Source organism: Hippopotamus amphibius, chromosome 7, assembly GCF_030028045.1.
Source record: "Hippopotamus amphibius kiboko isolate mHipAmp2 chromosome 7, mHipAmp2.hap2, whole genome shotgun sequence".
NCBI classification, from domain to species: Eukaryota; Metazoa; Chordata; class Mammalia; order Artiodactyla; family Hippopotamidae; genus Hippopotamus; species Hippopotamus amphibius.
This window is the reverse complement of record NC_080192.1, coordinates 25,354,860-25,361,854: the sequence shown is the minus strand read 5'-3', so window position 1 is coordinate 25,361,854 and position 6,995 is coordinate 25,354,860.

The window sequence follows — 6,995 nt, the reverse complement described above, 5'->3', positions numbered from 1 at the left end:
GTCAGTGGAGTACAATATCGTGCAGTATATAAGGCAAGCTATAAAATCGTTCATATCACTTCCACTTTGGGGAATATCTTTCAATGATATGACCTTGAAAAAAGATGAATGCACAAAGGTATTCATAGCATATTATCCAAACAACAAAAATTTGAAGGGAAAAAAAAATTCTAACCAAAGGGAAATGGCTAATTAACTTCTCGCACGTTGGCCTCGGGAATTCTTACGCAGATCGCAAAATGGCAAAGGCCTTATCAGTTATTACTTGAAAAAATACCAAATGTGTACATGAAGGTTCAACTACGTAAAATTTAGTTATGTACTTAAAGGTTAAAGATAAGGAATGAATTTGTATAGTTTAATATGCCTTTCATTCTTTTTATTATGTACTTAAGTGCGTAATAATTCTTTCCAATTCAAGTCTGTCCCCAGTGCATTCTTCTCACTGGAAACACAAACTACTGTCTTGTAATCTTCCCTACCACCTTCATTTCTAAAATGCACTAAATTCATTACATGGGAGCATCTCTTAAGAGCAAATATTTCTTCAATTAAGTATTTCTAGCATATGGTATATATTTCCCTGTGGTTCCTAGACAGCAAAATATAACAAAGGTCAAAATCCTTGCTTATATTTTAATGTCATAAAACCCTTCTGGAAGTTCATTTGGCAGACTCTATTGAGAGTGCCCCTTCTGATGTAGTAATTCAACTTTTAGAAATCTAAGGAGTTTTTCCCTGACTCAGGCAACTTAGAAGGTTATTCATTGCACTGTTATTTAGAATAGTGAAAATCAGAAACATGCTAACTGTTCATCACTATTGTAATGGTTAGGTACATCTGGAATAATCAGGACAGAATATATATAGTCATCAAAAATCTTCTTTTCAACCAGTAAAGAATGGACAAATATCGGTCAAGACAAATGTGTCAGCCATTCCCATTCCTCTAAGAGGTTCCTTCTTCATAAATTATCTTATGGTACTACACGACCCCTCTCCCTCTTTGCAACAGTTTGTGGACTGGGATGGACACTAGACCCAAGGGCAATAGATCTGTAGGAAGAGTGTTAGAGTTCTACCCGAAAACTGTGCAAGGAGAAAGAGGGGTTGAGGTGGGTTGAATAATGGTTTAAAGGTGCATTCAGTAGGCAAGTAGTGGGCGCCAGGCAGCAAGAACCACAAGGGAGCAGGTCACGAATAATCAGAGGATATAGGGAGTGGCAGCTGAGTTACAGAGAAGTGGCAGTAGCAGCAGTCTTAACATTCTGAGTAGAACTGCTTGGATTCTAGGAGCCTCTAAAATAACTGTATGAAAGTAGAAACTAAAAGATGCAAAGATGTATATACTGTATTTTAAAATATGTATAAATTATTCACATTCAACAACATTTGGAAGAAATACATCAACATTTTAATAATGGTGGTGAGATTAAAAGTGATTTTTATTTTCTATGATGATCATGATTTTTAAAAATAGAATTAAATAGAATGAATACCATCAGTAGTCCAAAATTCTAATAATTTTGAAAATAAGTTGCACGTAGTCAAAGTGACTAGGAGACAGAATTTCAGAGAATTTTTTGAGATCATAAATGGCTTTATGGGAAAAGTGGCTGGGTCTTTTAAGGACTAAAATGATTTCACTAAATGAAGAGGAGGAGGTGAAATGGGAAGAAGATGAAGCAAAGGCAAGCTGAATAGGCACAGGTGGAGGGTACTGAAAAGGATGTCCTGAATAAAATGTCTTTGATACAAAGATGTAAACTAGGGAGAGGTGCTGGTTGGGAAGGGGGCACTGGAGATACATTATCTGGAGATCATTGTTAATTGGGTTAATAATTAAAGAATAGTAATGGGATAGTTTGTAGAATAGCCTTTTCCTTATTGTTATTACTATTTATTCAACTTTGAAAATTTCTTCAGCTACCATTTTATTGCAGGTCTTAACAACCTAGGCCTAAATTATGTCATGTCTGGTTTGTTTGCTGAGCTCCAGGACCTCTCTATTGCAATCTCATTCTTACATAACTGTCATAAAAATCATTCTTATCACGTAATTTCCCTATTTGTTTTTTACCCACCACATCAGATCTAAGCTTTTAAATAACAACAAGAACAACAAAAACCTCTGTCCCTTCCCATCTCTATCAACTGACTTCCCCAAACTTACCTATTGCATCCTCAAAATCCTTCCCCAAATCAGCCTTTTGACTGCTGGGAAGTCAGTCTCCTTACGGTCTCCCACACCTCAGGTTCTTCCCACCTTTAAATCAGGGCAGATGTTTACCTCCTAAGTAGAAGGCCTTCCAACTTTCACTCCTGAAAATCATTACAGTCAACCTCTTTTGGAGCTGGCCTAAAACCTCTCACCTCCTGGAAACCACTTTCCTAGTAACAACTGGGCTTCCAGATTTCCCATTCCCCACCCCCCACTAGTACATTATTATGCAGTCACAGCTTTTGTTCTGAGTTCCGCGCCTGGTTCTCTCTCTTTGCATTGTAACTTCTTTAGGGACAAGGACTGTGCACTTGCTCCCTTCGTATACCTCACTCTGTACAGTGCTGGCCAAAAACCCTCTCAAAATGTTTAATGAATTAACAGAATCAGAAGTTCCCTAACATAATATGGGTTTGTGGAAAAGATGTGTAGGGGTTTCCCTTATTTCCGGTCTCCATATGGGCAATTTGCCCTTTTCCCAAAGTAAGCAGTTTCCTAAACAAGATTAAAATTTAATGACGCTAATACTCAATTCTGAGGCCATATCCAGCTTCTTCTGAAGTGGGTGCAACACAAACGTTTTGTTTCTATATCCTGAGAAGAAGCCGTGAATGAATAAAAGGACAACAAAACACACTGCAAATTTTGCAAACTAGAGCTGCTTTTTATGCTGTGATTCTTAGAATTTTCTAGTCCAGTCTTTCATGGATGAATTTATAAGCTTGTTGGCTTTGAGGTAACTACTTCCAAGGATTTTCAGAGTTTTATATACTGAATGTTCCTGAGGTTATATAAAGTTATTAAAATTATGACAAATATTTTTTGCGTACCTATGTGCCTGGCACCATACTAGGCACTGAAATGTCCAGTCTTCATTTAAATGTTACAAGGAGATGAAGGACTGAATGGAGGAAGTAGGTAAAAAGAATACTGAAGAGCTCAGGCCTAAAGTCTGATTAACTTGCAGCAACACAGTGCAGTTGAACTGTTTTTAAATGAGCCACCCAAAGAACCTTAAATTTGTGGCAAATACGTAAGAAGGAAGTTGAGAGTATTGAAAACAGAACAACAGATGGCAAGTTTTGGCCTCAGTAAGTGAATAGAGAGGAAAGAGAACAGAAAAAAATGGCTTTAGAACTAGCCCTTTTTTTTTGTTTAATTCTAGGAAATAATGAGGATTGTGGCAGATAGGGGAGGTAAGTGCAAGTTGAGAAGTAGGTGGTACCAAAGCTAATTTAATTTTAAGGGACCATTAAGTGTTTATTTAGAGGTCTGTAAGGGAAACTTACCAATGTAGGTGAATTACCAGTGTAGGCCTGCTGGAAACTGAAACTGAGCCCAGGGTTTTGGCATTAATGGAAGAAAAAGTGCAAAGCTAGTGAATCTGTGTGTCCTTTTCCCATCCTCACCACCTCCACCGTACTCAGTTTTTCAGGGATCCTCAGGCTGCTTGTGCCCAGGGCTTTACCTCAATCTATCAAGGCCTTTCTCACTTTCCTCCTATCAAAACTTTTTCCATTTTGTTCTAGGACTGTTATCCCAACCTTCCATTTTTCTAAAGAACCCAATTATCATGTAGTAAATTGACCCACATGTAAATTATTAGCATCTAGTAATGTTTTTTACATTTCTATTTATGTCTGTGTTCTAAATGGAACATCTTGTAGAATACAGAGTATGGAGTTTCTAAAATGAAATTTTAAACATTGTAGCAGATTAGTGAGATAAATATTTTCTTAAGCCAAGACACCTTTCCAAGGAGTGTGTGTGTGTGGCGGGTGGGGGTGGGGGGCGTGTGTGTATGTATACAGTGAGGGTTAGGAGCAGCGATCCTCCCCCTTTTCAAGTATAACTTTAGAGTCAGTGCTCCATATCCTTCAGTTCCTCCGTGTCTGCACATTCAACCAACCACAGACCCTGTAGTACTGTACTACTTATTTATTGAAAAAAATCTGTGTGTAAGTGGACCTGTGTAATTCAAAATTGAATTGTTTAAAGGTCAACACATTTACACATAGATAACTATATAACATGTTTATTTAGTTATAATCACAATGTATAAGTTTAGTTATTTTTACTTCTTCAAACATTGGGTTGGCCAAAAAGTGCCTTCGGGTTTTAAGCAAACATAAAAGACACATTTTTTCATTTTCACCAAGAACTTTATTGAACAACATATTCACCTTTTTCTTCCTTCGGCCATTTTTCAGGCAACTTCATAATTCCATCCTCCCAAACCTTTTTATCTTTTTGAGCGAAGAAGTGTTCCAGGTGCCTTTCACAATCTTCCAGGGAATGGAAATTTTTTCCATTAAGAGAATTTTGTAAAGACCTAAATAAATGGAAATCCGAAGGTGCAGTGTCTGGTGAATACGGCAGATGAATCAGAACTTTGCAGCCAAGCTGTAACAGTTTTTGCCTGGTCATCAAAGAAACGTGTGGTCTTTCATTATCCTGATAGAAGATAATGTGTTTTCTGTTGACTAATTCTGGTTGCTTTTGGTTGAGTGCTGATTTCATTTAGTCTAATTGGGAGCAGTACTTGTTGAAATTAATCGTTTGGTTTTCCAGGAGTTCAAAATAGAGGACTCCCTTCCAGTCCCACCATATACACAAACATCACCTTCTTTGGACAAAGACTGACCATTGGTGTGGTTGGTGGTGATTCATTTCAGTTGCCTCATGATCTCTTCTGTTCCACATTATTATTGTACAGTATTCATTTTTTCATCACCCATCACAATTTGTTTTAAAAACAGAATGTTTTCATTATGTTTCAGTAGAGAATTGCATGGAGAAATATGGTCAAGAAGGTTTTTTTGCTTAACTTATGTGGAACCCAAACATCAAAGGGAGTCACATAACCAAGCTGGTGCAAATGATTTTCAGTGCTTGATTTGGATATTTTGAGTATGTCAGCTGTCTCCCACGTGGTATAACATTGCTCTCAATTAATGTCTCAATTTGATAGCTATCAACTTCAACTGGTCTACCTGACTGTGAAACATCGTCCAGTGAGAAATCTAGCACAAAACTTCACAAACCACTTTTGACATGTTCCATCAGTCACAGCACCTTCTCTATACATTGCGCAAATCTTTTTTTGTGTTTCATTTGTGTTTTTGCCTTTCTTGAAATAATAAAGCATAATAGGGACTTCCCTGGTGGCACAGTGGTTGAGAATCCGCCTGCTAATGCAGGGGACATGGGTTCAAGCCCTGGTCCCGGAAGATACCATGTGCCGTGGAGCAACTAAGTCCATGTGCCACAACTACTGAGCCCACGTGCTGCAACTACTGAAGCCCATGTGCCTAGAGCTCGTGCTCTACAACAAGAGAAGCCACTGCAATGAGAAGCCTGCGCACTGCAACAAAGAGTAGCCCCCGCTCTCTGCAACCAGAGAAAGCCTGCATGCAGCAATGAGGACCCAACGCAACTCCCCCCCCCCCCCGCCAAAAAAAAGCGTATGCCAAAAATTTTGCTTTTTTCCCTTACATCTTCAATATTAAAATGGCTGCACAAAAATTCACCATTTTTGATGTCTTTTTTAACTGCACACTGATGTGACAGCTGTCACATACAATAACAAAATTGTTTTGAATGAAGTTAAAGACAACTAAGTGCTACTAGAGGCATCTTATGGAAAAAACTGAACGAACCTTTTGGCCAACCCAGTATGTTGCATGTTTTATCTCTCTCTCCTTTGTAATGTTGGGAAAATAGTTATCTATTGTTTTCCTTACAAGTATATTTTAAAGATCAAATGAAGTTCTGCATGTGTAAACCCTTCCATAAGTGTAAAAAGAAAAGTAAATGTATTTATCATTAATATTTCTCTTAGGATTATTACCACCCTCTCAAGTTCCTTGAGGTCAAGAACTGAATTTTGTTCACATTTATAATCCTTTAAATTGAGTTTTACTTCTGTACCAAAGTAATAGTTGGAGGATAAACACTATTAAGAAAAACATTAGGGGTGGAAATTTTAACTTTTAAAGCTTTAGTAAACCATGCCAAAAGGATACTAGTAATCATTCATGAGGGAAGATAATTGAGGTACCTAAGTTTTATTTTATATCCTGTACATGTCTTTAAGCCCATTTCTTTAAAAAAAGTAGAATAAAGAAAGCATAGGTGGTTAATCATAGTTGTTTGTATAATTATTTACATCTTCCCAAACTATTTGGAAATTAAAATCCTGCAGTGTTGCTCCTGGGTTATTAAAAAAAAAAAGAAAGAAGGCTGAATAGAGAACAGCAGTAGGTACTGCCTCATGTAAAGGAAACCATGTACTGTAGATTCAGGATGTACACATGTGATAAAAACAACTAACACTTCTTCATATGTAAGAGCTAGGATGATCGCTATGCTTTTCTCTGCCATCTTAAGATTGCTTTCTTTCAGGTCAAAGGTCCTCTCGGTAATAATCATTGGTTCAGCCATCTCTAATTAGTGTCTTTAAGCTTCCCTTCCCTCACCTAACCAGAGATTAATAAAGTCCTACAAAACCATGTTTCCACTGGAGATTCTTAAGGGGCAAGGAGGTTGTGTGTAAAGTAGATAGTCTCATCTGTTTCATTTTATCTATGATCCTGGAACTAGTACTTACAGAACTAAGCAGAACAGACACTTGACACAGATTTCTTAATTTTCAAAACTAAATATATGGCTCCTGATCTTTAGAAAAATAATGAAGGATGAGTCAATCAGAAAAAAAAAAGTGACATGAAGGATGTTTTCTTCAACAGATATAACTTACTTTTGCTTTTCTTTA